General features: G+C 35.2%; 1 protein-coding gene across 1 annotated transcript in view; it reads right to left on the bottom strand.

Moving 5' to 3' along the window:
• The window catches only part of LOC111510619 (phospholipid-transporting ATPase ABCA3), a 122688-nt gene that overhangs the window by 98487 nt on the left and 3831 nt on the right, over window positions 1-20370 (bottom strand). The window lies entirely within an intron of this gene.

Raw genomic sequence — 20370 nt, forward strand, 5'->3', positions numbered from 1 at the left:
AATATCGACCACTACAATTTTTCTAAAGTAGAGAGTAATTTCACTACTCTAATACGTGCTACCACTTTGCGACATAGTTGCCAAACTACCTAAAATTCATGTGATCAGGCCGGCGTGCAAGTCTATAGATGAAACATAAAGTTGTTTTTTCGCAGATTTTATAAATTGTTTGCCGCAGGAAATAAAGTTTTTTGTGAGATATCGTTTTGAAAATTTGTCCAAACCAATTTAATTAGTGTGTTATTGTTAATCCATTCACATTATTACAATTTTGAGGTTAGGCACTATATTTCATGAAAATATACTTTGATGTCTATGATGGGTAATATCGATCACGGCAGTCGATATTACCCCAACCTGTGGTCGATACTGTACATATGTGGAAAAGAATGGCTGTATGGTTTCCTAAGGATACATCCTCAATTGTTCTTAAGAAAGCCAGAAGCGACTAGTAAGAATAGAGTACTAGCTTTTATTAAAGCCGATATAAATGTGCTTTATGATAACGTGACAGCACTGATGGAAAAAAAAAGTTTTCGCCCGGACCGCATTTACAATGTGGACGAGACCGGAATAACAACCGTGCACAGATCATCTCGTGTTCTAGCACCAAAGGAAAGAAAGCAAGTTGAGTCCAGTAGTAGTGGAGAGCGAGGTCAAACCAATACTGTAGTTTTCTGTATATATGAGTGCTGCAGGACAGTATGTTTCAGCAATCATTGTTTTTAAAAGAAAAAGAATGAAGGAAGGATTGAGTAAAAATGGCCCAGTTGGCTCAATCTATCACTGTTCAAAGTCCGGTTGGATCACCGAGAAATTATTTACTGAATGGTTAAATCATTTTTGTAAATTTATCAAAGTCTTTCCTGATGATTCCGTCATGCTCATTTTAGACTACCTCACATTCACTCTGCAATCCTATAATTACTGTCGTGAAACAATTGCTGTTACATATATTGCAGAATTATTTGCTAAAGCCTACAACCAAGTAGCTACAATTGAAAAAAAGTATAAATGGTTTCAAAACTACAGGACGATAGATAATAATATATTTAAGGAGGAAAATTCTACTCCAATACCTGACTCACCTACTGCTATCGAGGATAATATGGAGATACCAGCTGCGATAACTTATGAAAACGTTTTACCTTTGGCAAACCCAAGTCCAGTTGCTGGCCCAAGTGGTTTGACTTCCACGAGAAAGAAAAAAACTCCTGAGATTCGACAAAGCCATTGAGGCAAAAAATTCTAAAGACTCTTCTTCGCACACTGACGAATCATCTTGCGAGTTACAAGAAGTGTATAACAATGAAGCTACAGATGATTAAGACAAAACAGTAGAGATCAAGAACAGGATAGTCGAAGAATTGCACCTAAACCTAGACAAAGCAAAAGAAATAAATAGAAATCCAAAATTTTTACCTCGACACCGATCAAAAAAGAATTGGAAGAAAAAGAAACAAAAAAAAAAAAGCAGCTGATATTGCGCCAAAAACGCGTACTTAGTGTAAATACAGGAAGGGTATTCATTCCGTTTTTAATTTTTTTTAAATTTCGGTCGATGTTTCCCCACTCGTGGTCGATATTTCTCATTGGTGATGGTTTTTCTAAATAAAGTCGAAACTTGTACGAGATATAACAAGGTCTCACCTTTCAACATGTGATTCCTAACAAGTGATATAAAAGTATTATATTCTAATGGACTTTTTCATGTGGAAGTAGTCATTTCAAAATGGCTCTTTCTTCCAATTTGTATTCGAATATAACTTATGTGCATGATCTATATATCCTGACAGAGTTGATTTTGAAATTGATTCTTGGAGGTTTCCCCAGATTCTTAATTTGGAAATGTTTTCTTCTTCAATTTGACCGTAATTCTCACGGCTGGAATCAATTAACTGCACAAATGTTCTTACGAACTGAGTTCGTGACAAAAGCAAAATTGCCTTCTTTGATGATATACAGTCGTAATCTCGAGCGAAAAATGCGCGTTTTCGACTTTAAGAGTTCAAAAGAGTGCTAATGAAAAGTTGAAGATAAGTTTTTTTCAACCCGTGATGTGATAGTCCTAATTTCATTGTTATTGTTCATTTCAAACAAAGCAAATGTATCGGTTCATAAATTGATGGATGTGGGCCGGTACCTACGTCGTAGTAGAGCATCATGAAAATTTAGAATTGAAAGTTTCTATAATTTTATACTAATCCAGTCATTTAAGCTTAAATTAGGTAAGAATCTCGGAATTCGAGATACCCAGCTGTAAGTCTGTAAATACTTGTATATTGACACCCTAAAAGTTGTCTCAAAACCTACGTATGGTAAGGTGTGAGCAACTATTAAATTTCAAGGTCAAAGGTCACAAAAGTCGGTTTTTTGCGCTTTTTTGGAAATATCTCATTTCCTATGGGTTTTTTGCTATTTGTATTCATTATCAATATTGTAGAATACAAAATTTTCTACAAATTTTGTTTGAAAAAATTTTTTATACGGTGAACCGTTTTCGAGATAGAGGGCGGAGAGCGCGCGGTCACAGCATCACTTCAGGTCAACCGGTGCCTCCGGTCGAAAACGCGCCATATATAGTTGATGAACTATCGATAAATCACATGTAACTAACGTTACAGCAGTTTGGTCCTACAAGGGCGTATTGTATTCGTTTTGAAAATGTCTTTGTAGGACTAAACTGCAGTATCTTTAGTTACAAATAGGGGAGAGTAACCCATGATGGGACGCTTTTTTAAAAAAAATTATATTTTCAAAACTAAATTAAATGAAGCAACTCTGGTGCCACGAAACAGATATATATTAGAATCAAAAACAGTTCCTGGTTCTAAATTAGTAACAAAATAAAAATAAACATTATTGTGATTATTTTTTAAAAAAAGTGCAAATGTCCCGTCTTGGGAGGCAAGGCTCTTAAGATGGGTCAACCAGTTTCCCAAGACAAGACATTTATTTTACAATTTGCACAATTGAAATGAAGGTCATCCATTATTCCACAGGATTCGTGTACCCATTCCGAACAATAGTGACATTCGTACCAGTCCTGTTCGCTCGTCGCATATTTTTTTCCGCAGACAATGCAACTTGTGTCATCCGTGGTTGCTTTTTCCATTATGGTGTTGGTTGTCTTTTTACAGGAACTTGTTTTCTGTTTTGGTATTTTTATTTTCGACACTGATTGCTCTCTTTACAGATTTGACACATTTGTTCGATTTTGCGTTTAGTAAGGCGTCCAATTCATTTTTATACGGTGATTCTGTGAGAATCGTAGATTTTATTGATTTTCTAGAGGAAGTCTTTTTGCAATTGGCAAGGGACTGATATCAACTATTCTTACTTCAGGTTGGGTAGTGCTATCAATGTTTTCCGCTTCTTGTCTATTAGTTGCCAAGATTGAAAGAGGAAGGTCTTCTTCATTGTCGCTACTTCTATCATTTCCCGATGATGTCAAATTAGTTCCAGCCCTTGAATTCGAAGAGATAGGATTATCATACACGTCTGCTGCTGGATTTATGTTTTCTTTCTGGTTCAGGTTTTCAGACTCTTCTCGCAGTTTCGTTGTCTTTGAAGCAGCAAATTCCCAATCTTGGAATACTTTATCATTAAATGGCCATATTCCAGTCCTGCGATATCCATTAAAGCAGTCTGTGCAATTGATGCTTTTGAAAAAGCATCTCCAATGGCTCCTGCTATTTGATACAAACCAAACGTGCGACCTGGGTGATTTTTCAACCACGTGGTAAGATAGCTGTCACAGTAAGTAAGTAAGCCATCCAATGGCTTCATTTTATAAGTGCAGTGGGGCGGGAAGCATAACAAGATTACACCATTATCACGGCAGAAGCTTATAACATGTAAACTCTTTGTATGTGCTGAGCAATGACCGTCCAAAATTATAACAATTTGTGTTTCTTTAGAGGGCCTGGTTTGCTCAACGAAATATTTCATGTATTGTAAGAATTCCTCTCGATTCATCTAGCCCAGTGGTCGCCAACCTCTTCAATGTGTTGAGCTACTTTGTTAATTTTGGAATAAACAGCGAGCTACCCACACGGAAGCCACGTAACGCAACGTAAATGAAATAATCCACAGTTAATTTATCATAATATGTATTTATTTTACTATTTAACTGGTAATACATAGGTACGAATAATAAACTGATAACAAAATAACTAATATTACTAGTACGTACTTGTTCATAGCTACATTCCTACCTATCAAACGAAGGTGTTTGAAAAATAAACACAAACTTTTATCCAGCCACAACGGCATGTCACGTATGATTTAAAAATAGTTAATAATAACAACAAAAAAGTAACGCACCATCATGAACATAAACATTGAAAAATAAAAAAGCACGTTCAATGAGAAGGCTGACACTCAGACTCATCGATAATTTTTTTAATGTTTGCAGTATAATTTGATGCAGCCATTCGAATACAATTATCCAAATGTTCATCTGTGAGTCAATTGCGATATTTGTTCTTAATAAACTTCATATTGGAAAAAGAAGATTCACACAAATAGGTTGAACTGAATAATGCTTTCACTTTCAAGGCAACACGGCATAGAACTGAATATTTGTCTTTACTTATATTACAATAGGCCAGATACATTCAGTACTTGAGACTAACGATTTTAAGGCTAAATCATTTCGAAACTCAATGACTTCCATTTCTGTTGCAGCGATGTCTTCGCCAAAGTTCTGCATAACACAAGTTGCAAACTGTTGGATATCAATTTCCATAAAGGGTGAAACAACAAACTGCGCTACTAAAGCCATTTCATTGAAATCATTAAAACGATTTTTGAAGTTATTCTTCAGGGTAGAAATTATTTCTACATGATATTTGTTGTCATAGGCTTCTAATGGATTTTGAGATATTATTTCTGAAAAAATAGGAAAATGCTTGGCATCGCTGTTAATTAGGTTTTGTTCCCAAAACTCCAGCTTTTTGATAAATGCTTTTCTATCAGAAATCATTTCCGCTAGTTCTTTGTCTCTCCCCTGAAGCTGCAAATTGAGTTCGTTTAATTTCTCTGTAATGTCCACGAGAAAACCAAAATCTCTAAGCCAGATTCAATTTTCTAGTTCCGGAGTCGGTTCATCGCGTTGTTTGAAAAATTGAACTATGCCAGATACGACATCATTAAAACGTTTCAGCACCCGTCCTCTACTTAACCATCGGACTTCAAAGTGAAGGAGTAGGTCCCCGTATTGACAGTCAACTTCATCGGCCAAGGTTCTGAATAATCTTCTTTGTAACGCTTGAGTTCTAATCTTGTTCACAATTTTTACCACCAGTTTCATAACGTTGTTTAGTTTCAGGAAATTTCCACATAATGCTTGCTGATGGATAATGCAGTTGTAACAGAGAAATTGCGGAAAAGTTTCATCTTTACGACATAACGCCACCAGATCCTTATCACAACCCACCATAGCTGGAGCGCCATCGGTTGTCAAGCCTACCATTTTCGATATTGGAATTTTCTCTGAAGGAATAATATTTTTTAAATGAGAAAACAACTCATGTCCAGTAGTGTGTCCTTTCAGTGGAATGAACTGCAAAAGATCTTCTTTAATCGTAAAATCACTAAAAATCATCTTGACGAACAAGGCCATCTGGGCAGTGTCAACGACATCTGTTGATTCATCCAGTTCTTAACTGCAAAAAAATATCAGTGCTCATTACTTCTACACGTCTCATCACTGTATTAGCAGAAAATTGCATAGATTTTATAGCTGAAACTATCTCGTCTTTATTTCTGAAGTTGGCAAATAACGAATCGGCAGCTTCTAAAAACGCCTGTTTTATCATTTCCCCGTCTTCATAAGGTTTCTTTTTTTGTCGACTGTTCTTAAAAATATTGATTGTTGTCCAATTAACTGCTTTTTTACTGTTTCAGTTTCTCCTTTCTGGCAGAATGTAATGGGAATAATTTTTCAAAATTAGAATGTACAGTTTTATGATGTCTCTCAATATTTCCTTTTTTAGCAACGGAGACCGAAGTATTACATAACAAACACACATTTTCATCTTTAACTTCTGTAAAAAAAGTATTGTTCTTCCCGTTCCGAATGAAAGTGGTATGTCTTTACCTTCTTACAACTGCTTGCCATAATATTATTTTTGTTGTTCTCTACTGACCCAACCGCTGGACGTTGGTTACGCGTTCAGTTTTAAACTAAGCGCAATGTCGCCGCGCCGTGCGTATTTATCCCGTTCAAAGCAATCCAGATCGTTCTCGAACACTGACGCGCTGGTCCGGCTGGTCAATATTATGACAATTAGATTTTTTTGTGGAATTTTCGGAAGCTTCTCTGATTTTTGCAGTTTTTTTTTTAATTAAAATCTTTGTGAGAGCTACCAGAATTGCTCGCGATCGACAGGTTGGCGACCACTGATCTAGCCTTTGCCTTATGAGAAAGCAGGACTTCCTTTGGATGCATTATCCATCAGCTCAGGTTTTATTCTTTTTCTTTTTTTTGGCGGGGGACAAAACATTTCCAGTGGCACTCATGGATGCAACAATGGTAACATTCACCCCCCTTTCGGCGCTTGTCAATCCACCTACCTGTTTTTTGCCTTTCTGAGCAAGAATTTTTGGCAATTTTTGAACGGTCATTACGCCCGTTTCATGGACGTTCCATATTCGATCTGGAGTCACTTTATACTACGTATAGATATTGTCGAAATCATTAAAAAAACTTTGTACTGCGTTCTCATTAAAACCGGTAGCTCTGGCATATGACGTTGCTTCTGGTTTCCTAAGTGCAATATTTTGGTGCCTATGTAAAAATCCGTAAATCCGCTTTTTAGATGCCATTTTAGTATCCCTATTAAAGTTGTTGGGGATAATATTGGCACAAGCAAATTCAAACGCCAGTAGACGAAGTTCCTTATAAGTGATCCCGAAAAATCGCTTTTCCATTTCGAAAATGTAATTCACAATCTCATTTTTCTGTTCATCAGAAAAAATTATTCCGAATCGTCCTAGGTATTTTTCATTGTCTGTCACAACCTTATTTTTGTTTGTAACTCTCCTTTGCAAAGTACTTTTAGGCACGTTGTAACGTTCTGCGGCTTGTGGAATACTCAATTCTCCATTTCGAACTTTTTGGACAGCTTCTGATATGTCTTGAATCGACCAGCGTCCACGATCGCTTTTTGTTTTATAATACTTATCTCTTTTTGGCATCTGAAATGGCAGTAAAAATAAAATTAACAGATTTAGGTATGGTGTCTCAAGATGGGACATGGTCTTAGGAAACTTATTAACGTCCCATCTTAAGAAAATAGCACATTATTTTTAAAAACCTAACCTACAATTCTAGAAAATAGTAGCCCTAAAAATTCCGGCTACTGTAATGTCTCTATTAGTTATTCTTTTAACCTGTCTTTATAGAATTTTATAGAAACTTACCGTTAGAACGTTATTCAGTGTTTTGCAGACTGCTAATATTTTTATAAAAACCCCGAAAACAAATAACCGGCCGTGGAACTGACACTACTAGGACTGAATGCATATGCTACTTACAGAAGTATGATTATATGATGAGCTTTCGCGCGCCACCACTAGATGTCACCACAGTGTTTGAATTATGCAAAAATATGAGTATTCCTTTTTGGGAGACCGTCCCATCTTGGGTAACTCTCCCCTACAAGTGGTATAAAAGCATAGAAACTTTCATTTCTCATTTTTCACTTTTTGTTTTATTTTATTTTTGTATTACACACATTCTCTTGAAAATATATGTGTAGGCTAAAACCATATGATCGTTTTGTGTTTTTGTGCAGAATTTTTTCAATCAGATAATTTGTATTTTTTTGTTAATTTTGGTATTGGTATTTTCCATTCGAAAACTCACATATTGCAACCTTACGTTCGTTCATATTGTCACTTCATTGATAATTTCCTAACTATTACAATTCCAGAACTACAAAATAACTGTTATTAAAACAAAATGCTTCCGCGAATATGTATTCACTGTCGCCAAGAATAAAATGTAGCATTCAAGAAGAACCAACAGACATTGATATTAAAGATTGTATAATGAAGTATAATTTGTCAGTTTTATTTGACTAGCGTCCCAATAACTATATATCCAATAATGTCGTGTGATTAAGAGAAGTGGTTGGCGAAGACCCACGTAACCAAGAGCTTCAATTTATTTCTTGCTAAAAACAGGAAAAAAATATTATTCATTTGAATCCGTCGATTTCAGTGGAGTACCATTTATATACCCTCAAAACACTAGCTCAAAACTCCTTCTCAGTCAAAACATCCCGATAGATAGTATTCATCCTAACTATACGTGAAAATGGGTTTTGTAAGCTTCATGAATATCACTGGAGTTTTTTCCCAACACCAAACCGTTATTTCAACACCTCGACACGTGTTTATATCACCAAGTGATCATTTTCAAGAGGAAGATTGAACTGTTCAATCTTGAAATGTTTAGTCTTCCTCTTGATGATCACTTGGTGATCGAAACGCGTATCGAGGTGTTAAAATAATGGTTTGGTATTGGGAAAAATCTCCAGTAATATTCATTACTAAACTAAAGGCTCCAAACAGTGCACCAAAAGCTTATAACCTTCCACAATCTGTGATGGATGATGAGTCCAAACATGCTCTGCTGTTTCCGATTTGCTGGTTTCTCCTCGCTGTGTGTGTTTCTTGTGCTTGTCAATGCGGACTTTAAATGGCCTTTCAGTTTCACCGATATAGGATTTTTCGCACTCACAGGGTATCCGGTAAAATCAATTCTTGGAATCGCAGTCCGCGTTTGGTGGACTGGTTTTCGTAAGGCTGCTACTGATAATGTTTCCAGATCTGAAGCAGTTTCTGATGTTGTACTTGGTCCCAATTTTTCTTATCCAATCCTCTGATATAGGTAAGTGCAAGTACTGGTTGTGACGGCTTCTTTTCCATACAAGGATCTTGCTGTCTTTTAGCCAAAGTCTGCTCCACTATCTCCTTGGGGTAACCATGAAGTAATCATTAGAAGTAACCATGAAATTCACCATGAAACATGGTCAACCACCTTCAAACAAACGCATAACTTCCAATCTTAACCTGCTGAGTGTGAAACGTCATTAAAGAAGACATTCAATATTTGTTTTGGCTGCGTGAAAAACACGATCATTAAGTAACTCCAGAAATGACTCAAAATGTTCGTGAGCAACTGATACTCATGAATGGCAGTTGATGGAGAACATTACGAGCATCTACTTTGAATCAATTAAATCATCGATGAAGTATAAAAATTTGAAACACGAAACAGTTCTCTTTTCCCGCAAGAAGACGCTAAAATAAACTATGAACTCTGGTAATTCGCGGGAAGTTTCACAAAAAAAATGAAAATGTTTTCCCGAAATCAATAATGTGTAGGTGAGTGTTGCGCAAATTTTCACGAGAAAATTTCCCGCAAATTTCTACCCGAAATTTGTATGTGCATCGGAAAGTGGAAGTGAGTCCTGTTAGATATGAATTGAGAGTAAAAAATCAGTTTTGTTCATCTCCCGAAGACGCCAACTTAGTTGGTGAAACGCGCGTCGAGTATTGCGTTTCTGATGATCAGAGAAACTCATTTCATTGATTCAAACATATCGAATATTTTTATACCACATCAAGTATCAGAAATAAAATAGTTCCAGAAATTAATTAGTAGGTATATAGTCATGATGATAATAAACATAATCCTTCGGTTTCATTATCTCTTTTATAGTACCATATCTACTTACTGATAGTGGTGACAGGTAAAACTCTATTATCAATAGGTAAACAATTTCATCCTTGGCCTTTGATTCGAAGAATACGATATTTATTTTGTAAAAAAAGATATTTTTCATTAGTTTTCTCAATAACGAACAGAAAAACATGCATCATGCATTACAAAACATGACTACATGTAAGAAATACATGTAAGACTACGTTTAAGAATATCAGGTAACCCGAAGCATACTAAGCTAATGCTAACGGCCATCTTTTCGAAATTACATCTGTCAAATTACTAGCTTTCTCAAGTGATAAAATCACTTGTTGCCATTATTTGATAATTTGGTTAATTTTTGGCACTTTCCATGAAAAAACCTAATTTCCTTCCTTACCTTTTCCAAGTAAAGAATAATAAAGGTACACTTCCTCAACAACGCTGAAGATGATCGTTTTTGAGATATTTACAATTTTTTATATCGATGCATGTTACTTAGCTCCTAGGGCGCAAAGTGAAGTCGTTGAGAACATTATAAAACTATGTTGTAAATGTTGTAAATATCTCGAAAACGGTCACCTCCAGCGTTGCAGAGGAAGTGTACCTTTTTCACTTGGAAAATGTGTGACATTTTGGTTTTCTCATTGAAAGTATCGTCAGAAAAGTTAGGGCAATTGGAAATGAATAATAACAGCTTACGCAGCGCCCTCTACATGTTACATGAAAATTAGTATGGAATTTTGATTTCACCCGTCAAAAAACACCAGGTACCAAATTTCGTGCAAATAACACCATGTAAATCCAAAACGAAGCATTTCCGGCCACAAGTTAATATAGACTTTTTTTTAAATCGTCTCAGGAATACGTAACTTGAATATTTTAACGTACTTATATTATACCCTGTATACCCAGTCTGTCACACATTATACTTCTCGGACCTAATCTGAAATAAACAGTCTGAGGATGATCTACGAATCATAAGAATATTATTCAAATTATTGTAAGGTTTCAATTTTCTATGACAAAGAAATGAGTAATGTATAAATCTGCAAAACTATTGAAAAAGAAATTGTGTTCGTCGTTGAAAATAGGAACTCAATACTGTATGAAATACATTATATTTACTCTTGATGAACATACTTTAAAAATTCAGATCATAGCGCGAATGTGGGACATAACTCTTCTGTAAAAACTAAAACTTTAAAATTCACAAATTGATTGTTTACAAAGCTAAACTTTTTTGTGAATATCAATTACTTGGAATCAATATTGATTTGTTTTGTTTTACCTGATAATTCTTCATTTGAAATAAGTGAACTCTGAATGTTTGATGAATATTTGGGAGGTGAAGTGTTATAATATTTGTGTCTATTCAATTTCTAATATCACGCATCAAGGATTTTCATACCAAGGAGTTTCGAACCAGGTATGAACGGGTGAAATTACACAATCAATTTTGATGGCCTGAAGCTACGAAGAAAGCAATTAACATACTAATTCACTAAAACAAAGCCACACAATAACTTTCAGAAAAACAAAAATGTTTTTCCAATTATTGTCTGTTCTGCAGAATTGATTTAGTCAGTTTTTAGGAAATCGGTCAATTATCTATATTTGTATACTCAGTCATCCATATCGTTATGAAATACATTATTTTTCTAAATGTCGCAGTTAGATAATATCTTATCTACGCATCAAAAACTAACATTGAACCTATAAAATATAATTCAGGCAATATCGATCTGTTGTCAATAGATGGAAAATGTAAAAAATAATGGTGATAACACCATATTCAATAAATATATCCATAGCAACAGATAACAGAACCCTTCAATAAAATACAAGTGTATTCAGAACAATTCAGAACATCGTTTGAATTGAAAGGGGATATTTTTAGGAGAGCTTAATTTTACGGAAAGAAAGGTTTTGACTTTCTGCTTCTCCATCTCTCTACAAAAAATGTAAGAATCTTCCAAAGAAAGAAAGAAAGCAAATAATTTCAACAATGAACTGCTCACAAAGATGTAAAGATCATGCGAAGAAGTTACTTTCCGAACCGGATATGATAATGTCAGGTCAGACAATTCCACTTTATGCTTCTGTTGGGGGTTAATATGGACACCAATATGTCTTGGCACAATCATGTCGCTGGAATTGCAAAAGCCGCTCCTCAAAAGCTTGGAACACTGGTCCGAACCAGAAAACTGTACACGCCTCAGCAACTTTTGATGCTTTGTAAACCTCAGATCAAACTTTCTTTGGAGTATTGTTTCATATATGGAGCTCCGCTCCTAAGCATAACCTGAAGTTGCTGGATTCCATGCAGAAGTGGGTCATCCTCCTGGTTAGAGACGCGAACCAGGAAAGTGTTCAAGTGACTTGGCACATTCGATTTCAACAAGAGCGGTACATATCAGAAATACGCGATGGACTGTGACTGCTCAACGTTTTGGGATTCAACTCAGTACACCTAGAACTTCATTGTTTGAGAATTTTTCCATCTGGAGAACTGCACTCGAGTGAAATAAACTTCCTGAGAATGTTTTTCCAAATGAATTTGATCTTCAGCGATCCAAATCCAACGTGCTTGTGTTTTGTTCTTGAAAAAGACTTTCAGAGACAAACTGGAAGAAAAAGCCTCTCGAAACACTACTTTCATACAAACATTGGATTTCACGAAAAAAATATACTTGCAAAACAACTACTTTTATGAATGAAAGTTTTTGGCTTTCAACAACTCCCAAAAATTAATCAATCCTAAAAATATAATCCCTTCAATATAAACTACTTTTATATGTACAGTGTCACCATTAAAGTGCGCACCATAAGGGAAACTTTTTTTTCGAAAAGTTTCAATGGAGTTTAACTTCAGAACTTATTTGTGCTTAAAATTTAACTCAAAATGATGCGGCCAACTGCGACCCACTGACGTTCGGTGTTTGTTAAATTCAACTTTTTTTTAAAAAAATTGAAAAAGTGCATTTCTAAATCGAATTTAACAAAAGGTTACTTGAAAAAGTTGTGTCTACGGCAATTTTATATCCATATGCCAAATTTTATGCAACTAGGATAAAGTTAACGTTTTGCGTATTTTTGACAGATATCCCCTTTATTTTAAAAAACAAGTTCGGTTAATTGTCATCAATTCATGTATACATAACAAACTCATCATGGAGTTTAACTTTTCTGATACATTTTTACTTATACGGACATTTTTAGAGATAAATTAAAAGTTTTCTATAAAAATTTTAACATGACTGGTGCAAAGTTTCAATCACTTGGCTATTTTCTTAAACAAACCTTTGATTTCGAAAAAGCAGAGGCAAAAAAAATGCAAATAATTTCAATAGAACTATTATTATTATTATAAATTTTAAACAACAATAATATTATAGAAAATACAAATGGGTACAAAAAATTACTCATTGATCTAAATAAGGTTTCAAACACTTATAGCCTACGTCCTCCACGTTCAATACAAATTATGGTCCTTCTACTGACATCTGTAACTGCATTTTCAATAAATCGGGGATTTATTTTTGCACAGCACTCGTGAATAGTATTTTCCAGATGTTGTATGTCGGTAAATGGTCTACTTCGGTACACTTTTTGTTTCAGGTAAAAGAAAAAGTCTAAAGTCGTCAAGTCGAGTGATCTAGGTGGCTAATTATGTTCCCAGTTACGTCCAATAACTTTGCCTCTGAACATTTGTTGGAGGGACTGTTTTACAGCAACCGTGTGATGTATTGGTGCGCCATCAAGCTGATACCATAGGTCGTATTTAATATTCAAAGGCATATTATCTTAAACTTCACTAACCTCATTATTTAAAAGGTTGAGATAACCGACGGATGATAAAGCCGTCCCTTTGTTTGGAAGATTCCCATATTTTTTGTATGAAGATGGAGAAGTAGAATACCGAAACCTTTTTTTCCCAAAAATTATTTCCCCTTTGAAATATATACATCTTTCAATTTAAGCATTGTTCACTTTCTTTTGGAATAATTGAGTTTTTGCTTTTTAAATTGAAAGAGGTATATTTTTAAGATAGATTGGTGCTTTGGGAAACGACGTTTTAGCTTTCTACTCGTCCACCTCAATACAAAATTGAATTCGAAGTAGTAAAAATAAAAGTTCAGTTTCCGTTGTTATTGTTTGTGGGTGGGGAACAGACAGCTTGAAATTAGCACTCATATAGTTCAGTCTGTGGCCAAGAGAGAGAGATAGAGAGAAAAGGCTGAATTTCCTATAATCTGATTAGTTTCTGAAGTTATTTCATATGAATCTAATGTGTTCTTCCTAAATACCCCAAATCCAATCCATTTTTGGCTTCCTTCGGTAGCTTGATTAACATTCCAAAGTATACAAACGAAGCCACCAAAATACGTTTCATAGTATTTATGGTTTTCTGTTGCAGAGTAGAAATTTTTCAGGTTTGGGGAAATTTTACCTGTTGCACGTATTGCTGTCTTTCGAAATGTTTTCTATTATTTGATGGATGACTTTGATAAAATAGTGATGAAATAGTGATTTTCCTTTACCTGAAATTATAAAGAGGTATGTAAGTAAATAAAACAAATACGAGGGTTACTTTTTATATATTGAGATTGAGGCAGGTCTTAATATAAATATAAGTTTACCTGATGGATTTGTTAATCCAGTGGTTAGTCCATCTAGAAAGGCCCTCCTAGATGAGGTCACAATTTCATCGACCCATACTTTAGGGTAGTATGACCAGCATTAACCCAGGTTTCATCCATATAATAAATTGTTCTCTGTTGTTCCCTATAATATTTAATTTTTTCATACAAAATTCAAATGTTTCAATACTTTATGGAATGTTGACCGCTTAAAACTTGGCAATAAAACATCTTCATTTATTTCTGTGAGTACTTTGTCTATCGTGGGTATTTCATTTCTGAAAAAGTACTCATGCACTTTCCTCCTGATTGCATGTTTATCAGCATCATCTATTGATTTTATAATGGTTTCACGATTCTGATTTGTATTCGATTTGAAAAATGTATGATTTTGTTTATATTCCCGTAAAACATTGTAAATCGAAGCGCAACACACTCCAATTTTATCGGAGACTTTCGATACGACTTCGTCGACAGTCGATGTCTCAATTTCTTCCATCTCTTTCTTGAACACATTCAAAATCACTTCTTCCATCTCAACACTTTAATGTCTTTTTTTGGATCGTTTCCTGGCTGGACTCAAAGGATAGCTCACAGTGTCATCAGCAGTGTCTGTACTGGACATCTTGGAGAACAATTTCAAACAATATACTATAACGCACGCCACACAAACGACTGATTACAACCCTGTGCTGGTACCGAACTCGTACCAAGAAGGCGAATTCACCAATGAACGCTGCCCTTTCCATCTGACACTGGGCGGTCACGTGAACATCACGCTTCGGTTTTGTTTTGTTTTACTCTATCTTGGATCTGGATAGACTTTATATACTGCGCATTCTTTAAATGTTTCAAGATATTTTATTCATCTTTATGCGGACGACTCTCAAATATATTATCGTTTCAATTTAACAGATATTCAGTTATCAGTAGAGATTATCAATGATGATGTCAGTTCGTTATATGAAATTTTGTCTGATCATTCTCTGAAAATGAATTCATAAAAATCAGTAGCTTCGATATTCAGCAATACAAATGAATGTTTTCTTTGAATTATGTAAACTTAATAATAGGTGATGCAAAAATACCTATCGAGATATAACCGCTACCTATCCAGTTTACGTCTTTCACTTCCAAATATTATGAATACTTCAAATATATCAAACTCTCCTCCCTGGATAATTCCTCTAATACGAACAAACATGAGTCTCACCCAGTATAACAAAAATGAAACCAATCATGGGATAATCAAGACAGAATTTCACCAAACAATAAACCAATATGAGGACTTTTGTTTGATATACACGAACGCATCAAAAACCGAAGAGGGTGTTGGTGCAGCTTTCATGAGTTCTCATTAAAAGACCTCCTCCAAATTACTCAAATAGAGTACAGTATTCACAGGGGAATTATATGCTATATTGGAGGCATTAAATTTCGCCGAAGTACGGAATCTAACAAAATGCCTTATTGCGATAGACTCGCTGAATACACTTGAGGCAATTGAAGAACTATACACCAACCATCCCATCATACTCCTCATGAAAAGAGCTATAAACTCTTTGCAAGAAAACGAATAATCACAAATTCATTTTATATGGATTCCATCGCTTATAGGAATAGCAGGTAATGAGATAGCGGACAAACTAGCAAAGGAAGCTATTACTTGTCTAAATTATACAAATATGGTATTCGTGGAGTTTCACTAGACTGGATACGGAGTTTCTCAACACACAGAAAACAATTTGTTAGTATATCTTCCACTCAATCTGTATATCAAAATATCTCAATGGGCGTTCCCCAAGGCTCTGTTTTGGGGCCCATTTTATTTTTATTCTACACGAATGACATGGATAATATCGAATCTTCTGCCAGCTTTATTAGATATGTAGATGACATCAATATATTCGTCTCTGACAGATGTGAAAATACCTTGGAACAAACGTGTACAACTGCGGTTGGTAACCTCATTTCATGGTGTGATCAGAAGTGTCTCTATTTCAATAGTAGTAAGACAAATATAAAATGATTCCACAACTACCAAAAACAATGTGAAACTGTAACAATAGAAACTGATGAAATCTTGACTGAGCCTACTTTAACAGTTAAATTTCTTGGAATTACTATAGACTCTGGTTTAAACTGGAAAGAACATTGTACCAACTTGATCTCAAAATAGAACTCATTATGTTTTATCTTCCGAAATCTCAACATTTTGTTACGTGAACAATTAATCGTATTATATCATGCACAAGTAGCCTCCCTATTACGATATGGCATATGTTTCTGGGGTGTGTCCACTCCAGCACCAGGCGTATTTATTGTACAAAAACGCATTTTAAAAATTATTTGTGATACCTCAAGCAGGGCATCCTGTAGACCGATTTTTAAAGCATCAAAAATTTTAACAATGACGAGTATTTTAATTTTAGAAATGTGTGTATACGTATACACAAACAAAAATAAGTTCACAAGAATCCAACAAGTCCATAGTTATAATACGAGGAATTGCGCTGATTTCCACATTCTCTACTGTAAATATGTTGTATCTTCGAAGTCTCCTGAATATTTGAGTCTGAGGATTTTTAATAAACTGCCTAAAGAAATAGTTAGTTGCGCCAATATTTCTATTTTTAAAACTCGCTTGAGGAAATATTTACTCGACAATGCTTTTTATACATTGGATGAATTTTTTATTTTTTGGATCTTTAGATTATTAGTGACTATTCCTATATGTTTTATCATCTTTGGAAAAATAAATGTATTATTATTATTATTATTTTTTTATTTTTTTTTCACCGTAGTGTGCGCTGGTCAGGCCCTATCCCCCGAAGCCCCGATACATTCGGGAGGGCGCGCCAGCATTATCAACCAATGACCACTCCCCACACCGTGGGGTAAGTGATCATTGGGTCCGAGAACCATGTGTCCTGAGCAAGCGCAGTGAGCCAAGAATGACAGCCTTCTGCATCTGTGCGGCTAAGAGTTCTGCCTTAGTACGGCAAGCCGATATTATTTTAACGAGTTTTTCGAAGAGAAAAAACTTTTTGATCTGAAGTAAATATTTGTTTATAGTCTACTATTGAGGCAGCATAGATTTACACCGTCTCATCAATTGAAACGACCACTACATTTGAATATCATCCTCTCCCACAATCAACGCTCTGTAGATCTGTAGATTTATATGTTTGAGTTTATGTTTGCAAGAATGTGTCTAAGTATATGTATGTATATGTATGTTGTGTATATGCGTGTGTATATATGTATTCTATTCCATTTAAAAAACATGTTCCCCTACGTCAATACTATATTTGATTATTTTACACATTGCTTCCATTTCAATCTTTTTTGAATGAATCAAATACTCACTCTCAAGGCTTTTCCTTATGTGGTTTTTGATTTGTTCACTATCTTTTGTCAATGGGTGGATGCATGTATATGTGTGTATATGTGTTTGCATATATATGTATGTATATATGTAAATATGGAAATCTAAAGCCGGCTTCCAACGGCGCGGGACTTGGCGAGTCTGGCATGCGAATTGGCGAGTCACGCGCCGTGGAAATGCGAAGGCTCGCCCGTTCGCCAAGCGGCTTGGCGTTCCCGTCGGTTGTCGGTAAATTTGGCACGAGTCAAAGGATGAACGAGCATCGCAGGCTCGGCTTGTCCGAGCTTGTGAATCCGTTCCCACACAGAATGCTTGTATTTGCAGTTTTCCCTCAGTGGCGTTGTGTTGTCAGCTATATGGAACCCAAAGGATCCGAAGCATAAAAACAGAAATTTGGTGCACGATAGCTGGAAACGGATTGAAAGCAATTTGAGTATGAAATGTTTTGTTGCAGATCTCAAAAAGAAGAAAGAAACGCTGATGGCAACTTATCGAAAACTGTTGCAAAAAGTTAAAAAAAGCAGTGGAACTGGCTCCGGAATTGACGACGTTTATAAGCCAGATTTACTTACCTACTTCGACTTTTATACAAAGACGTCATCCACCATCGTCTTTTTCTTTTTTCTTTATTTTCGTTTGCTTTTAAATATTCACCGCTCATTACTATAAAAGCTGCAGCACAAGTTGCAATACGCTGATTTTGTTCTTGTTGGCGTCTCATCATTTTCCTTGATGCAAACGACTCCATTGTTTTCACCAGAATAACAATACAGTGGGTGCGTCGAGCGCAATTTAGATCTTGGCGAGTGACGTTGCAAGCTGTTCAACGCGCCGTGGGAATAGTCACGGCTCGTCGACTTGCCACTTGGCAAACTGTTTGCCAAACCGATGAACTCGGCAAGTCACTCGCCAAGTCCCGCGCCGTTGGAAGCCGGCTTAATAAATATCACGCACAAGCTCTGTGAGCTTCAGTGATTTGTTATGTTTATTTCTTTACTTGTTGGATGTTTGTATTTTATCTTTTTGTACATTTTGAAATGAACATTATTAATATTATTATCTATTATTAATAAACTAAAAAAAGCTTCTTCGAAGGCAACCTACGCCCAGAGGCAGTATTTATCAGTTGATAATAAAAAATGCTGTGATTTTCTAGCATTATAACATTTCAAATATGCAGTGTATAGACCTTGCTTAAATTGGACAGAAATACGCTGTATCCAGAAAACACCATCATCATGTGTTCGAATTATCTACGTAATTCGTGAATTTAAACGCATATCAGTTACAAAAACACTTGAACAATATGAATGACTCACTGTGTACATCAGACGATGGCATGATATGGCTTGGATGTTCTACAATATATACACGTTGGGTACACCTCTCTATTCAAAACTGATGTTCACAATCTGAGCATTCGTCGACAGACAATTCCCACCATCCCAAAATATTCCAAAGAAATATACTCCCGTTCTTTTTCCTTTAATGTCACATCATGCATCAAAAATGAACTAGATAGTTCATTTTTAAATTCACCAGAGTATTCAAAGAGTACTTGCTTAGCATTCAGTAAATCTAACTTGGCACCTGAAATGCTGTTTCGTAATTGGGAAAGAAAGTGTATGGCTTTCTACTACTCCATCTTGATACAGAAAAATGTGGGAATCTTCCAAAGAATGGAAGGAAGTAATAAATTTTAAAAGAAGTAACTGTATACATAGATGAGTAGATCATGCAAAGAAGTGACTGAAAGAGAAAATCCTCCTGAAACAGCTACTTTCATATAAACATTAATTACACCAAAGAAAAATTCTTTAGAAAAAAATACTCTTGTAAGAACACTGAATTATACTAAAAACAGTTTTCTCTACTCAGTATGTATTCAGATCAGAAATAAATTTTCAAATGGTAAACACATGATAAGACAAGAAGTTACATTGGAAATGAATTTTAGGGGTTGCGTTTTCCACCCCTTACAACCATGAGGTAAACCAAATAAATTACTGGCTAAGTGTCTTTTCGGTGATACAAAACGTTAGAATAATTTCAATATTGTAACTTTTTCAGTGCTTGTGAAAAAAAAAATGGTTATTCAAATTTTATGTACCCCCTTTAAGGAGCTGTATCTTAACAAGGGATGCTCCAATGAAGTTTCTTTATATGAAATATCCTATCTTGTTTTCGATGAGTAATCACCTCCTCAAATGTTTTACACTTATTCAGTTACACCCTGTATATAGCTTGTTAAAATGAAATTCTAATTATAGAATTAATTTAAGAGTAGTAGATAAGACAATATTGTGCAATTAATTTGAGACATTCGAGATGAGATACCTAGAAGAGGTATCTATGGTATGAATAAGGATAACTTTGTGAGTTTATCGTAGACTTTGCATCACTTATGAAAATTTGGACTTTTTAATCATGCCGCCAGTGGAAGTGACAGTGCTACTAACAATGCTATTCTGAAAGGAGTAGTTGCGGTGCTTGTTGAATATCATATTCATCTCTGTGAAGCATTAGAATTGATAGTGGCAATAATAAAATCATCAGGTGTCATATATTTCATTTTGACAAACTATAGAGTCTTCCAACAGGGAGTTTCGAACTTTGACAAT

This window comes from Leptinotarsa decemlineata, unplaced genomic scaffold (genome assembly GCF_025532065.1).
Source record: "Leptinotarsa decemlineata unplaced genomic scaffold, Ldec_3_MD MMD2_tig00004307_RagTag_RagTag, whole genome shotgun sequence".
NCBI lineage: Eukaryota > Metazoa > Arthropoda > Insecta > Coleoptera > Chrysomelidae > Leptinotarsa > Leptinotarsa decemlineata.